This window comes from Talpa occidentalis, unplaced genomic scaffold (assembly GCF_014898055.3).
Source record: "Talpa occidentalis isolate TD23 unplaced genomic scaffold, MPIMG_talOcc4v2.1 talOcc4.119, whole genome shotgun sequence".
Lineage (NCBI taxonomy): Eukaryota > Metazoa > Chordata > Mammalia > Eulipotyphla > Talpidae > Talpa > Talpa occidentalis.
The window spans coordinates 30,485-46,626 of NW_023601201.1; the positions used below are offsets into that span (position 1 = coordinate 30,485).

At 42.7% G+C, this 16,142-nt stretch overlaps 1 long non-coding RNA gene across 1 annotated transcript; it reads left to right on the plus strand.

The window, feature by feature from the left end:
- The first annotated feature begins 4,170 nt into the window (after positions 1-4,170).
- LOC119239791 (uncharacterized) lies at positions 4,171-10,230 on the plus strand. Its single transcript, XR_005124001.1, has 3 exons — positions 4,171-4,239; positions 6,059-6,351; positions 10,143-10,230. It is a non-coding gene; the product is annotated as an uncharacterized LOC119239791 (long non-coding RNA).
- Positions 10,231-16,142: the final 5,912 nt, after the last annotated feature.

A 16,142-nucleotide genomic window follows, 5' to 3' on the forward strand; every position in this document is an offset into this window, starting at 1 on the left:
ACCCTCGCCGTTTGGCCGAGGATCGAACTGGCACTGCAGAGGCTGTGAGCAGCTTTGTAGCCCAGCGCTCAACCGCTGATCCACCAGGGGAGGCCCTCTAAAGGGCTTCCAATGCACAGTATTGTCAGAGCATTTTGTAGAACCAGTGTTCCATAGACCAAATCTGGGGAGAGTTCATTGAACAAGGTTAGCTTATAATTAGACTTTTTAAAAAATTGAGGTAACGTTTGTTCACAACACTGTGCATGATTTAAGGGAATAGGTTATACCTCTTCAGATGTATGTCACCACACACATCCATCACCAAGATAACCGTAATCTTCCACCATAGATCCTCCCCATTCTGTCACTCATCTCTACCCTTCCCTTACATAGCCTCCATTCTACCATTGTATTTTAAGGGTATGTTTTGGTTTACTTTTGCCTGTTCCTTTGTTTGTATCCTTATATTCCACATATGAGTGAAATCATCCAGTATTTGTCTTTCTCCTTCTGACTTATTTCACTTAGGATAATCTCCTGTAGTCCTATCCATGTTGTCACAAATGCCATAATTTCATCTTTCATATAGCCAAGTAGTATTTCATTGTGTATATATACCATGTCCTCTTTATTTACTCATTTGTTGTTGGACACTTGGGTTGTTTCCATAGGTTGGCTATTTAAATAGTGCTGCAGTGGACACAGTGCATATAGCCCTTTAAATTAGTGTTTTTGCATGGTTTGGATAAATACCAAGGAGTGGAATTGCTGGATCATATGATAGGTCTAGTGTTAATATTTTGAGGAAACTCAATACCATTTTCCATAGGGACTGACCAGGCTGTGTTCCCACCAGTAGTGTAGCAGGGTTCCTTTTCCTTTTAGCCATACCCTTAATAAAAATGGTTGTTTCTGTGGGGTATTTTTTTCCCATATGAACCATTCTCATAGGAGTGAGGTAGTATTGCATCATGGTTTTGATTTGCATTTCCCCAATGAAAAGTGATGTTGAACATTTTTTCATATATAATTGAGCATTTTTAAAGGAGGCTGGCTAAGTAACATGAGAAACAGAACTAAGGAGGAAGGCAAAAGAAATTTGTCTCCAGGCCCCTTATTTGTCTTTCTTCACATCAGGGATTTCTCAATAGGAATATCCCACCCCTAACGGACACCTCCTACCCCAAATAATGGTCCCTTAATCTCTCCCTTCTTCATCCCTTATGTCCCATTCTCTCTGAGCTCTGTTGAGAAACAAGATTCACCCATTTTTGTGATGATGAGCTAACCCCTCCCAAAGTACCAGTTTAAAGAGGATTATGGAGTGGTCAACTTGACCCAAAAGAATGGATTTTAATTGAATTATCAGGCTGGTGACAGTAGTTTTTAATATATATATTTTTAAAAACCTCTCTGTACTTAGTGAGAGAAGTCTACTTCATGGTCCTGGAATTAAGATTCAAAAGTGTTAGCTGGTGAAGAAATGACTCTATCTTCATCTGTTTTATTCTGTCAAGTTTGATGGACAGGTGTAGCATACTACAATTGGTCCCCCAAGCTGTCAGCAAGTTCTCTTCAAAGGGGACCCTGGGAAATACCTGCTATAATTCCAAGGAATATCTTACAAGCAGAAGATCATTTTTAGCATTTTGGGATAAAGATCAGTTCTGTCCCCATACATGGTCTGTGAAATTTCTGAATCAAATTCCTTTCTATTTTTTAGCCTTTGAAATACCCTTGTTTTGGCTTTAACAGTACATTTCTCATGAAGTATATAATCAACAGCAATACAGAAAGTAAACAGTATAAGTATTACTGTATGAACAGTTTTGAATCCTTTTTTATAATTTTCTATAAAATATAACAAGGAAAAAAAGATTTTTTAAAACAATTTATGAACAGAACGTGGCCAGCATCTATATAACATTTAATACCCTTGATCTGAGTGTCTAATATACAACAGTTTAATAGTGATTTGCTGAATTGAATATACCAGTTGTATTACACAGGATGTTTTTCCTTGTTGCTATTATTTCAGATTCTCTCTCACTTAACATGGTGGCTCACAATAAATCTACACATTTTCTTCCCTGTTATTTGCCAACTAAATGTGAGCAAATTGTATTGTCATAAAATAATTTTAATCAAAGCTTTTCAATTTTTGAAAGCTTTTTTTTTTTTAAGGTGTTGGGATTTATAAAACCATTTGACATTCTCTGCCTAAGGCAACATGTAACAATCTAATTCTTCATCATTTATTAGGTTTCCAGTCACTAACATAACCCCAAATCAAATACAAATAAGCCATAGAGAAAGGTAATATTTCACATGACTTCAGAGTTGGACCACCTCTGGGGTTGGTACATTTATTGGCTCACCAGCTGGCTCAAACTGGTAGCAACTGCTACAGCCTTTGTGGCCAGAGAGGCAGCTTTCCAAAGGAAGGAGGGGGATGGAGGACAGTCTCTTACCATGACTCTCCAAGGAGCAAGGAATTGTCCCAAAAGCTGCAGGTTTCCCTCTGATTTGGCCAGAGTTAGGACATACCTACTCTTGGGGTCAGTCACTCGCAAGGGCAATCAGATTACTATGACCGCCTGGGCCAATCAGAATCCACTCCTGGACTCGGGGGTGGGTGAGCTTGCCTAGGAACACCTGCTGCACGCAAGTGAGGGCAAAACCCATACCAGACAAGTTCCAGGCAGGAAACAGATGGTTCAGGACAATTGGGTAACCAGAGGAGTGTTTGACAGTGGGAGTATTTACGAAAGTATGAAAAAGATATAGGAAAACCACCCAAAAATACCATAGCACCCAATCTCCCTCTTAGGGCTAGTAACAATGGACATACCATAACTCCCTGTATTTATTTCCCTGTGATTACATTACAAATTACTACCAATAGGGTGGCTTAAAACAACAGAAGTTTATTCTCCCACAATTCCAGAGGCTGGAAGTCAGAAACTCCCGCTAGGAACTTTCAGGAAAATCCATTTCTTCCCCTCTTCCAGGCTCTGGTCATCCCTGATTGGTGGCTACCACTGCAATTCTGCCTCCCCTAGTCACATTGCCACCTTCTTTTCCATTGAGTCTCCCTTTGTCTCTCTCTCTCTTATGAGGACACTTGTCATTGGATTTAGGGCCCACCTAGATAACCTAGAGTTAGCTCGTTATCCTTAATTACATCTGCAGAGGCCCATTTTCCAAATGGGGCCACATTTACAGATTCAGGGCTTAGGATGTGGACATGTCTTTTGTCCCACCCCCATTCAGCCCACCGCACCATCCAAGGCTGGGGAGAGGAAACCAGAGACACAGAAAGCTGTGTAGAGAGGACCTTTTGAAGGAGCCACAACCTTCAAAAGAGACACAGCTAACCCACTGGGAGGAAACCGGGAGAATCAATACTAGGCCTTATGCTCCTGTCTCCCTTTGATCTCCTGCCTCTATTAGCTGAATCCAACTAGAGCTTTTAACGTCATACATAAAGGTGGGCCTCCCGGGGCTCAAAGTGAGGAAGAGGGAAGCAGGAAGAGGGTCTAGAAGGGCAAATGGAAGATATGGAGTATGATACAGATAAAATTGAAGTGCTTGAGGAATGAAGAAGGGGGAAATGGATGCTTTTAGAGAGTAACAGTCATCTCCAAGCCCCCACCTCATTGGCCCACAGCTCACTGACCTGACACTTCCAATACCACAACCAGTTTAAATAGAACCAGAGCTACCATTTAAGTAAACACTTCTGGTCCTTTCTATTTACAAAAGCAAGGCATGTTTATGATAGAAAATTGGGAACATACAGAAAAACAAGGAAAATAGATATTACCCACTTGCCCTACACAGAGCTAACCAGTGCTGATGTGTTAGTGTCCTTTCAGTATACCACAGCTCCAGTGTGTGTTCAACGAAGAAAGTGGAATCTCCATGCATTGTTTATAAACTCACAGCTTTTCAATTTCAAATGTATTGATAGAATTTCCCCATATACTTCAGTAGTGTTAAAGAACAGTATGGGCTTTTTAAAAATAGTGTGGTTTTTAATGGCTTTGTGGTATTCTATTACATGGCTACACTATACTTGTCTAGGGCTTCAGGTTTTGAAACTCCCCAGGTCCCCACGGCCACACTGGCCCCTGAGAGCTCAAACCGTCAGCAGTGAATCGTGTCTTGTCACCTTTTCAGCCCTGCCCTGCCTCTGCAGATCAGGATGCAGTCTACACCCCATGACTGGCTTCCAATCCAAGGCACCATGAACAGGTACCTGGGCTGGGGCTGGGGCTGGGGCTGGGTTGCTACTTAGCTTTGAACTTTATTGAACTCTGTAGAATAAATGAAATGGCCAGGCTTTTACGCCCCTGGCCTCTGTGGCTATCACCTGTGGCCTTGATTGCAGCAGACACTTGGGAGCATGTGCTCAGTGTACGTATGCCTGATGGTGGACACCTGGAACATGGTGTGGGCATGCAAAAGTGGCCACACCTGAGCCTGGAGGCTTAGTATGTAAGGGCGGCAGAAAACGGAAGGACAGCTATGAGGGCAAGGATGGCTATGAGAGGAAGAGAACACCAGAGAAGGCCCAAAGAGAAAAGCATCAGATTCGCTAGAGGGTGGGAGGCCTGCCAGCCTCCTGGCCCCCTCAGCACCCCTGCCCGCCCTGCCGCCTGTCTGTACTACAAAATCCTTTTTCTCTTTTGCCCTGACTATCCTGAATTACTCCTCCAGAGGTTTTCATGCACCCCTTCCTGTGGCATCCCTTAACCAGGTAAACTTTGGGACTCCCCTTTTATCTCCACACTTCTCCCCACCTTTGCCAACTTCTCTGTTAGCTGTACTGCCAAAGAACCCAAACAGTCTCCATATACTAAGGTGTTCTCAGATTAATATTACCTTCTCCTGGTGTTTTGCAGCTGGCAGGAAGAGTTTAATATCCCAGACTTCATTTCATGAATTTGGGAGAGAGGCAAGGAACCCATATCCCTCTGCACTGGTGAAGTCCTAGGCTCTTTAGACTGAGAACTGTCCCAAACATCATTCCTTGAATATAGGGACAGATATGTGCCTGAGACCTGTCCAGGAGGCCTGAGAGGCCAAAGGTGGGGGTGAATTCCTGGTTCCCCCACCACCAGGCACCTTCAGCTTCTGTCCCCCACACTTTGTAGTGATGCTGCAGGCCATGGTGCAGCTCCATCAGGATGCAGCAGCACTTGCTCTGTTCCCAAAGGTGTTCACAGCGGGCCTCATAAAGAGCTCAGGTTTCAGAGTCTTCTCAGAAAGTTTGAACAAACTCAAGACCTTGCACAGCTGGGAGTCATTAACTAGGAATCAAAGAGCAGAATCAAGGAGAGGCGGGGCCTCAACATACTCAGCCCCCAAGAGTTGACGAATCAGCTTCAGGCAGAGTTAAGGGCCCCCAGCTGGATGTCAACATATGCGCGAAGCAGCTCAGGGCCAGGGGGTCGTCGCAGTCTTCCATCTTCAGAATAGGTGACCCTGAAGAGATGGAGCAATTTGCCCCGACTCTTCTCTTTATCCCTTTGGTATTTACCAGTCCTTAGACTAGAGTCAAGCTCATTACCTTCGCTAAATCTCTCGGGTCTTTCAAAAGGTCAAGAGAAAGCTGACCCTTGCAAAAGCAGGACAGGTCAGGAGGGCCCATTTGGAATCAATGCTTCAGGCCAGCAGCCAAAGTGCACATTCTATTTCCCGGGGCTTTTATGTGGGCCTGTAAAGAGTTCAGCTGACACATAGCCTTCAGTTAGGCCTATTTGTATTATTAAGAAAACTAGGTGACTCTTGACTCAGTTGACGTTTTCATGTTGCCTGACTGGAAGCTATTATAGTTCCACGTTCTCTTAGGAATAGTCCCCCAGAGACCTCAGCTGGCAGACGTCCGTCCCCTCTGTGTCTGCCTCCTCTTCTACCCTCCCCAGCAGCTCCCTCTCACACCCCAGAGACTGCCCTGTCCCAGCATCTTTCCAGAAAAACCTTCTCAGCAGCCTGCCCCTCCCCTGCACGAGGATTTCCCTGGAGTCCAGCCTACATGAAGTTGCTAACTGCCCCTTTTTCTCCTTGCCAGGAATCATTAGAGCCCCTTAAGCTCAGAAAGCAGCTGCAAGCAGCTCCTCTTTGTGCCCCCTCATGAGGGAGAAGCAGGAGGGCCAAGAATGTACTGTTACAGACCAGACTTCCTGCCTCAGGTGCCCTCTGACCTTCAGTAATTGCAGCTTCGGAAGTGGTTGGCTCCCCATCTAGAAAATGGAGATAATGAGCCTCAACTTCTTGGGGCTATTGAAGATTTAATTGATTCATGGTGGTGAAGCAGTTGGCAATCCTCACCCGGAATTCCGTGGAGGCTGCTCTGGCAACAAGGTAAGGGGGGGCTGAAGTGGCCCCCATGCAGCAGTCCTGAAGTGGGGGAGCCAGCTAACTGCCCACCTCTCTCAGCCCATGAACCCCCCCCCACCCCAAAATTCTTCAAATTGTTTCTAAGTGTCCTACTACCAGAACCCCTCTGTCTGGCCAGGGTGGTCTATTTCTGGCCCTTTCATCCTACCCCTTCCCCCACCTGAAATGCCCTCTCCACATTTCCCTGTCTAGTTAATTCAAATCATGCCCTGCTGAAATCCCACCTTGCTTGCAGTCCTTACTGCTTATGCCATAAGTCCTACTTGATTCCTTTTTTGTGAAGTTCTATAGGCTAGGCTTCTCACAATCTAAAGAGTATGAAATACGCATCCTGATTCAGTAGGTCTGGGTGGGACCTGCATTTGTATTAAGAACTGTGTCAAGAGCCCCGATGGTCTAAATAACACAGTTAGAGGGCCAGGTTGTGGATCTTATGCCCTGCACCAGAGGTTTTCAAACCTCTTTTTAATATAGGCACAGGCTTTATTTTTTTTCCGAAATGAGATCAGAATTTCATGAATTCAAACTTATGGGTTCAAAGTTACATTTACTTTTAAAGTCCATCAATTTGGCTGTTTGGCAAATACGAGACATGAGATTTGAGTGTTGTGGATGACAGCTGTAGTCTTGTATCACCTTCAGCTTCCAAATTTATTTCTGCATTTTATTGAAAAAGGCATGATACATACAGGCAAGTAGTTAGAAATGGTTAAATTTTTTAAAAAGTTGTCAGAAATGGTTAAATTGGAAAAAAAAAAACCGCTCATCAAAATCTTCAGCTATTCAGCATGGTAGGTAATCTTGTTAAGAAATTATTCTCCTTTATAATCACTGTGCCAGAAAGATTTAGTCCAAGTTCACCACAATAGCATTTATTTGGCAGCACAAATTAATCTTTTGGTGAGTACAATGTGTTAAAATTTAGTGTGTAGTAATTTTCAGGGTATCTGTTGTTTTATCACTATTTTAAAATTAAACTCAAATCAAGTAATCATATAGCCCTAGAGCAACTTTCTTGACCTTGATGCTATTGCCATTCTGGGCTAGATAATTCTTTATTGTGGGGAATATCCTGTGCCTCTAGGCTATTTGGCAGCACCCTTGCCCTCCACCCACTAGTCAGCAGCAGCACCCTCCCCCCAAAGTCTTCAGAATCAAAAATGTCTCTAGACACTGCCAAATGTCCGCAGGGGGTCAAAATCATTCCTCCATTTGAGGACCATTGCCCCAGAGACACTAGAATGTTGGAAAAACCTTTGTAAATGAATGGTTGATAGTATCTATGTAGCACTTGGCCTGCCAGCCCTCTGCTGTCCCATAGCCCCTGTCTCCACTCTTTGCGAAGCTCTAAACACCTTGGAGGGGGACCATGAATGAAACTTCAGCAAACACCCTATGAACAGTGACCCTATGTCAGTGGTGACCCCCAGCAGATGTTTGCTCATTGACTGATAGAAACATTAGGCTCTGCCTTGGCTGCCTCAAGTACATATTCTGAAGGATTCTGAGATGAGGTATGTGAACATGCTTTGAAAGCATGAACATGCAGTAAATGTATAGTGTTAATACTACCAAAGTGCATTTGTTCATCCAAATTTCTTATCAGCCTATCTTCCTCACCCCAGAAATAGGAACAATAAAAATTCTTTCCTGAAATTTTCTCTATTCTTTAAGAGTGCTATGGGTTCTACCATTATTAACTGTCTGGCTTTTAGCATATTACTTAATCCCTTTGAATCTCAATTTGTTCATCTGTAAACTAGAAATGATAATATTCATTTCATGAAACTGTTTTAAGAATAAAATGAGGTAATATAAGTAAAGTACTCAACCATCCAAAGAAGCAACAAGGGAAGCACTTAGTAAACATTAGTTGGATGTTCTGCCTTTGGAGTCTCTTTAAATATTCCCTCTCTAAAGAAGAGGAGATGTGACAAAGATAATATAAAACAGCAGATAAGCTAAATGCCTTTTCCATTTAGCTTCGGAAAGTGTCTTTCACTAATTCCACTCCTTTACTCACATATGCACACCTTCCCCCAGACACTCAGCCCCTCCTCTCCATCCTAGAACCAAAAAGAAAGTCATATTTCCCATTGTGCTTGTGCTATCTCTTGAAGCACCCTCATGCCTTCAGCACCCAAACCCGAACCCAAGGAGTATCACTTTTCCTTCTGGCTTCACTTCCACAACATAAATCACCCCACCTCCTGCGTTCCTTCCGTGTTAGCAAGGTCTTCACAGTCCTGCCTAAACAGGAGGGCTTGGATATTTTTCCCACTGTCCAATTGCAGCCCTTTTAAAATCATTCTCCAGTGTGTTTCTAAGCTGACATCTCTTTGCTCAACAACATTCAGTGATTGCTCACAGCTTAGAAAGATCATGTTCAAGTACCGGGGCAAGACTCATTGTCCCTCCCTAGAACTTGCCCTCAGCATCATCCTCCGGTAACACCCTATCACTGTTGCAGTCCACACAAACCATGCTGTCTTCACATTTGGAATGTTTGACAGTCTTCCCTCTGCTTGACTTGTCTGTTCCCTCCTTGCTTGTTCACCTGAAATTTCGCTGGTCAAAGGCACCCCCATCTAGGTAATCAGTGGTACAGAATATAATCAAATAACATAGTTCTCCCTGTCCCGCATTCTTAAATATGTGAAAGGCTGGGTTGATACTTTTGCTTCATTTTTACAGTAAAAAATATGTAAAATAAAAATTTGAAAAAAAGAAATTTTATCACCAGAAAATTCTGCATATTTTATAGTAACATGTAAAAACAGGTTTCAAATGTAGGCATTGACTTTCTTGGGTACCCACTTTTGATGCTGCATTATCTCCTGTGATATTATGGGGTGTCTGTCCTCCACACTTCTGAGAAGCTTCTCAGTCTTCTCAGAAACCCTGTTAATGGTCTCATTTTTGGTTCCTATGAGACCCTGGCAATGCATCTTCTTTGGAATCCACAACTTACTCCTTCTCAGGGGAGAAGCCTTTCACTTGACCCAGGGACACACTTGGAAGACAATGCCATCTGCCCCAGGGCTCTGCCTCTGCTTTTCCCCTTCCTTCATTCTTCGAGCCCCATGTTTTTTTCTTTTCCTCCCTCATCCCATCTCTTGAGTTTTGTTTTTCATCTACTTTTATGTCTACCTGGAAAGACGAAAAGACTCCTTTTACCAGATGGATGTATAAACTTGTCACTAAGTAATGTTTATGGAGCATTTAATATACACAAGGGACTGTGCTAAGAGCTTCAAGCACATTAACTCATCCATTCCTCACAACAAGCCTGTGAAATAGGTACTTATGTTTCTCTTACTTTTATAGATGAGGAAATCCCAGCGCAGAGAGATGAAGGCATTTTCCCAAGGCCTCACAGCTAGCAAGGAGCAAAACCTAACATCTATATTTGACTCCAGGGTCCATACTGTCCTAACCCTAACAGTTTTGTGGATTGTATTTCAACTTCACACTCTACTGCCTACTGTCTGGGGGTTCCTGACTACTTCTCCTTCAAAGAAAAAAACAAAGAATAGAGGGGAATAAGGATATTTTAACTTTTCCTCTATGCTGCTTCTGCACATGCTTTTACCACTATATGTATCACACCAAATGGTGGAGCTTTTTTCCATCCTAGGTTATCACAGAGAATTTTGTCAAGGTAGAGAGATTTTTCTAGAAACAATCTAATCATAAAGTGATCTCTTACCAGCTCCTTCCACTACAGCGGTGATCTTGTTTCATCTCTTCCATAGGCCATTGGACTTAGAACATAGGACTGAAAGAGGCTGTAGGACGTGAAGACAGTGGAAAGGCTTCTGATGGAAGGACATGGCAAACAAGATAAAGGTACAGAAAAATGTTCAAGAAAATGCCTTTGCCTGTGGTGAACCACAGCCCTGTCTCCTCCTGTTGAACCAGAAAGCTTTCTGAATCTGAGGGTGGGCATGTTGTCAGATTGCAACAATCCTCATGGGTTAAAATAGTTTCTCAGTGAAAATGAAATAAAGCTTTCTGGACTCCAGTATAAAATATCTCCTGGGGCAGGAGTGGGGGGCAAGGTTGCCAGACCTAGGAGTGAGCAGATGAGAGCGGCGTGGGTGTGTGAATGTGCTGCTTGGCTTACGCCACCCAGCACATGTTGAGAGTGCGTGGTGGGATTTCTCAGCATCACCACATCCTGCTTGTTAGTGCACATAGGTCATGGTGCAGAGGAGCTTTTCAGTAGGGCTAGTCTGATAAAAGAAGGTTTCTAGGCCTTCTGAAAAAAAAATTCCCATCCCAGCTTCTAGGAAAGGGGTCAGAGAATAGTGCTAGAGAAAGAAGAAAGGCGGGTCAGGATGGGGAAGAGCAAGGGATACAAGACCAGAGCAAGGCTCCAAGCTACTTGTGCTTATGCCTTGAGTAATCATCTTCCAGCCTTGAGTAATCATCTGCTGGCGGAGATGCACAATTGCTAACTCAGCCTTTGTAAGAGAAAAGAGGACAGTCAGTTCATCAGGAAATTGACTGTTCAGTCAATGGGACATTGCATTGATGCATCTTGTGGTAAACAGACCTTTAGTGACCTGAATCTTCTCAGGTGGTGCAGACAACACCCAACTTACTGATCAGTCCTTCCTTGTATGACAGGCATCCAGGGACTGGCTGAATTAGTACCTCCAGTCATCTTCTCTGTGCACCAGTTGACACACGCCCTAATTTCTGGCTGACAGGAGAGCATTAAACCAGGTGCCAATCTCCTGTCATTATTTCCTCTGACCTGGAGAATGAGTCTCTGAGAAGGCCCTGGGGATGGAAGGGACAGAGACAGAAGCAGCCCAATGTCTTTTAGCCTATTAAATGGGCCTGCTCTCTCCAGTCCCCTTTGTATGATGATGGCAGGGGAGAAACAGCAGTGACACTCCACTGACAATTTCTTTACTCTTATAACTGACATGTGCCCCTACTGCACTGTGACCTTAAAATCTAAAGACTTTTACATTTGGGACTGTGGAAAATCTGGCTAAAATATACACAGCCCAATTCTCACCTTGTGCTGGGTCCCCAAACCACAAGGAGATATCATCTGATTCATTCTTTGTCACTCGAACTTTATTTCTGGTCTGCTCTAAATGTCTTCGGGGTGACTAATAGAATATAAGGATGCGTTTTAAAAGTTGAAGAAAATTGAAATGTGAAGAAATGATTTTGAGGTTGATAAAACTTCCTTCTGGATAAAGCTACCTTTTACTGCGGGCTGCTAAAAATATATCGTAAAGGAAAGATGTTAAGCCACATCCTGCTTGAGAAATATCCCTTAGTTTCTCTTTGGGGAGACATTTGAGAGCAGAGTGGAAGCAGCATTTTTATTTTCATTCCTTTTGCTGAGTGCATAACAGGAGGCTACTCAAAAATGCCCATGAAAGGCATCATCAAAACTTGCATGAAAGAGCAAATAAGAAGGGTCCTTGGACCTCAGTTTCCAGGAGAACCACTGAGAGAAATGTCTGAATTTGTAGAATTTCTGGCTTCTCTCCTGTTGCTGCTGTTGCCCTGAATATCCCACTACTAGCCAAAGGTGCAAGGGGGTATTTCTGAGATTTCCCTGCCACCTTTCTGCAATTCCCACCCCTCAGCTTCCCTTTTGCCTCTCAAGGCAGCAATGGTTGGTAATCACAAAAAGCTAGTGGAGTCAGCTCCTCACAAGTCCAATCACCAGTGTTGTAAGTTTGGTTTCCTAGGAAACAGATTGTGAGATGCATTTTTTTGTATGCAGGTGGATTATTGGGATGTGAGCTCTGGAAAAAAAATCTGTGAGGGAGTCTAGGGGACAGGATGACAGAGGGAGATGTGGAATTGTGATGTAGTCACAACAGAGGCCTCTGCTCTGAAGGGCTGGCCCTCCAGAAAGGTCCCAAATGGAGGCAAGAAGGCCGGGCCTTTGGACCCTCATGTTAACTAGAACCTGGCTAATCAGCAAGGGTATACTCTTCTGGGACCAGCAAGGTAATCCCCTTCAGCCAAGGGCAGTTCTTGGGCGCCAGGCCCCCAACAAAACAGCAGTACCCAGCAGCTGGAGGAGTGAGTGCCCATGTCCTGAAGAGGAATTCTAGGGAGTGCACCATGATGTATGCTACAGTCCACCTCTATGGGTTCGGATCTACTCAGTATAACAAATTCATCTGACTAGGAATATGTACCCCTGGATTCCTCAGTTCCCTGGGGAAACTTAAAATCAGGTTAATGACACAAACCACAGCCACAGTTGTTACAACTGAACTTGATGGTAACTGTCTACTCCGCATTCTCAATTTCCCCCAGCCTCCGCTGGCACTACTGCTGGCCAGTTGGGGAGGCAGGATCTTTATCCTTGAGGTTTATTTTTCTTTATTTACTTTTAAAATATATTTTATTTTTTTAATTGAGGTAACATTGGGTTACAATACTGTATGTGATTAACCTGAGGTTTCAGCATCCCTGGTTGCCATGCCCTCTCCATGCACTTGGTTTATCATCACAGTCATTGGTCATTTTGGCCGGGGAAGAATCCAGACATACCCAGCGAATTACCAGGAAGTCAAACAAAATATTCCCAGCCCTGCTGTGTAAAAGCAGTCCACTTTCCTCCTGATCAAGGCAAGTCGTTCCTACTTAGAGACTAATTCCTCTGCTTCCTCTACTTGGTCTGTTTGCTCAAGGAGCCCCCAGTGAGCAAGAACAAGCAGTAGTTATCATTGAGTGGGATGTTTTCTGTGACTCCTGGTAGTAGTTTCTCCCTCTGAGAACCAGAATCTCTAACATTGTAGACAGGTTTTCTGGAGTCAAAAGCATAAATATCCTGAGTGGGTTGCTGGGAATGATGGTATGCATTGTCTTTTGCTCCTACCTTCCCCCTGCCCCTTGACTCCTGGACCCGTGAATTATACTTACTGGGGACACATCCCTACTCAATGGTCATTTTTTAATGGTGCATACTGCATTCTGAACGATGGTATCCCTTCTAAGCTGGCACCGTAGCATCGATTCATTCCATTAATGAATCTGGCTGGCAATTTCTGGAGTAGTCTCTAATAGGATTAGTGGATCCAATGGTCATATGCCGATAGCATGCCTCACTGTCTGTAAAGTGAATCCCTTGCTCCTTTGTGATGCTGGAGTCTATGTTAGTAGAAGAAGCATTCTGGAAGCCCTTGGGTAATGGGGCTAGAAAGACAAATCAAACCCTATAATGTATGTGTCCGTTCTGGTCAAGAAGAATCACTGACACTTAGAGGATGGAAGGAGTCCAATATCACCAACACCACCAATTAGTTGAATGGTCTCCATGAGGAATGGCGCTCAATTAGGTGTTCCTGTTGCCAGTAGGTTAGACATACATCCATGACAGTAGATAGGTCAGCTCTGGTGAATAGATACCTATTACATTTTTTATTGTTAAATAATCTGTTTTTGTGTTTATATTAGTTTTAATGTTTTGGGTTTATGTTTTTGTTTTTGATTTTGTTTTTTGCTTTAGCATTTTGCAATTTTGTTGCAGTGACTGTTCTTCCCTACCCCACCTACCCGTTTTTTCAGACAGCATATCATAAGTGGCTTGTCACAGAAAGCTCCTGGGTTAGGTTGAGCCAAAGACTACAGAGTCTGCTGCCTCAAAGGCCCAGAATGCCTTCCTCCTTCCCTAACCCTCCTAAATAGTGATTCTCCAGATGTGTAATGTATTCATGTTGCTCTAATTCAGGGAGACCAAATTCTTTGTCAGCAGGGTATCCAAGTTCCTTTCTAGAATAAGGCCTGATATACTTTCTGTAATTTGTGTGTAAGTGGAATCCAAGAGGGAGTTTTCCCTTTGCATTCTGGATCCTGCCCTTGACTTTAAAGGCAAGTAAAAGAGAGCATTATTTGGGCAGTGAATCCAATGAGTAGCTCTCTATCAACCCCATCAAGTGGACGAGGGTATTTCAGGTTGTCCTACTACTCTTCAAATTTCTGCAGTTCAGCTGGGGAGGATTTTCCTTTAATATGTTTAAACCTCAGTTTCCTATTCTATAAAATGTTTTTATTTGGTCACTGTGGGAATTAAATGCTATGCTTAGCACAGTGCTTGGCACTTAGTACTTGCTCAATATATGGTCATTATTGGGGATAGTAATGGGCCTTCTGACCTCCTCTAAGCTTCATCTTAGTCACATCATCATCCAATTGAACAATGAATATACTTAGTAAATATTTGTGGCAGTCAATTGAGTAATTTCTGTGAGAGAAATCTGGTATCCCTGAAACATGCGCAGATCTGAATTTTCTGATGCAGTGCTGTGCCTGGGAGTTGTTAGCAAGTATCCTGCTCAAAGACAAATTCCATACAGAAGCAATAATTAATAGTGTTATTAATTGAATTTCTACCACAGTCTCATTGGTCTTATCAGCCTAGGTAGGTTTGTTTGCATGGCAAAAAGCCAGTCAGATTCAGTTTTATTCATAATTGCTAAAATGGAAGCAACTAAGATGCTCTTCAGTGGGTGAATGAATAAGTAAACTGCTATTTTTAAAAAAGCCGTCAAGCCATTAAAAGACATAGAGGAAATTTAAATGCATATCACTTAATAAAAGAAGTCAAACTGAAAAGGCTACATACTTTATGATTCCAACTACATGACAATTTGGAAGAGGCAAAACTATAGAGACAGTAAAAAGATCAGTGGTTGCTATGGAATGGAGGAGGGTGAACAGAAAGAGCACAGAGGATTTTTAGGAGGCTTAATCCATCTTTTTTGATACCACAATGGAGGATACTTGTCACCATGTATTTGTCCAATTCATAGAATATATAATACCGAAAGTGACCCTATAAACTATAGATTTTGACTGATGTATATCAACATAGATTCATCAAGTGTAGCAAAAGTACCATTTCATGCAGGATTCTCCCTAGTGGAGGAGGTTATGCATGTATGGAGACAGGAATATGTGGGGACTTACTATTCAATTTATCTGTGACTCTAAAGTTGTGCTAAAAAAAATAGAATATATTTTTTATAAATGTCATCAGAATGACTGAGTGATGGATATATGTGATGGAGATCCTGTGTGATTCTTGTGATAAGCGGCATATCCAGGGAGGTAGTTGGGGAATGAGAACTTTTATGATGGGCCCCAATCTTTTCTTATAAAGGATCAATTCAGGAAAAAAAAAATTGGGAGAGAAGCGTTTTAAAAAAGGAAAATGGTTACAGCCACATCTTTTTCAAAATCATTCAAAATAAAAAATAACTCCATTGACTCAGACAAACAAGCATATTCTTACAACCAATATTACCTATTTTCTCAAAAAGAAAAAGGTCAATAAGAAAATTGGCATTGACTTTGCTTTTTAAATTCTATTATCTGATCATATTTACAAAGTAACAATGTGGAGGCAGATATCTAAGTTTTCATCCTATAATCAGATTGTTGGCTCTCAAGGCCCAGCAGATCACAGTTAGTTCAGTTGGCTGTTATTGTGCTAACCACAGTTGCATTTTCACAGAAATTGGGGAAGCCAAATCACAAGTTCAGTAGAGCTTTGAAGAGTTGTGAGGAGCAACTGGAAGTAGTGTGGTTAGAGTGGTAATTTGTGAAGATTATTTTGTCAAGTGAGACAAAAATAGATTCAGCCAGGAGAGAAATGAAGGCAAATAATTCTACTGCATGATGTTATGGCAACAGATGAGAGTGATAAGGACCCAAACTCTAGTGAGAGCCACAGGATTATAAGAAAGGAGTACACAATGTCTGGA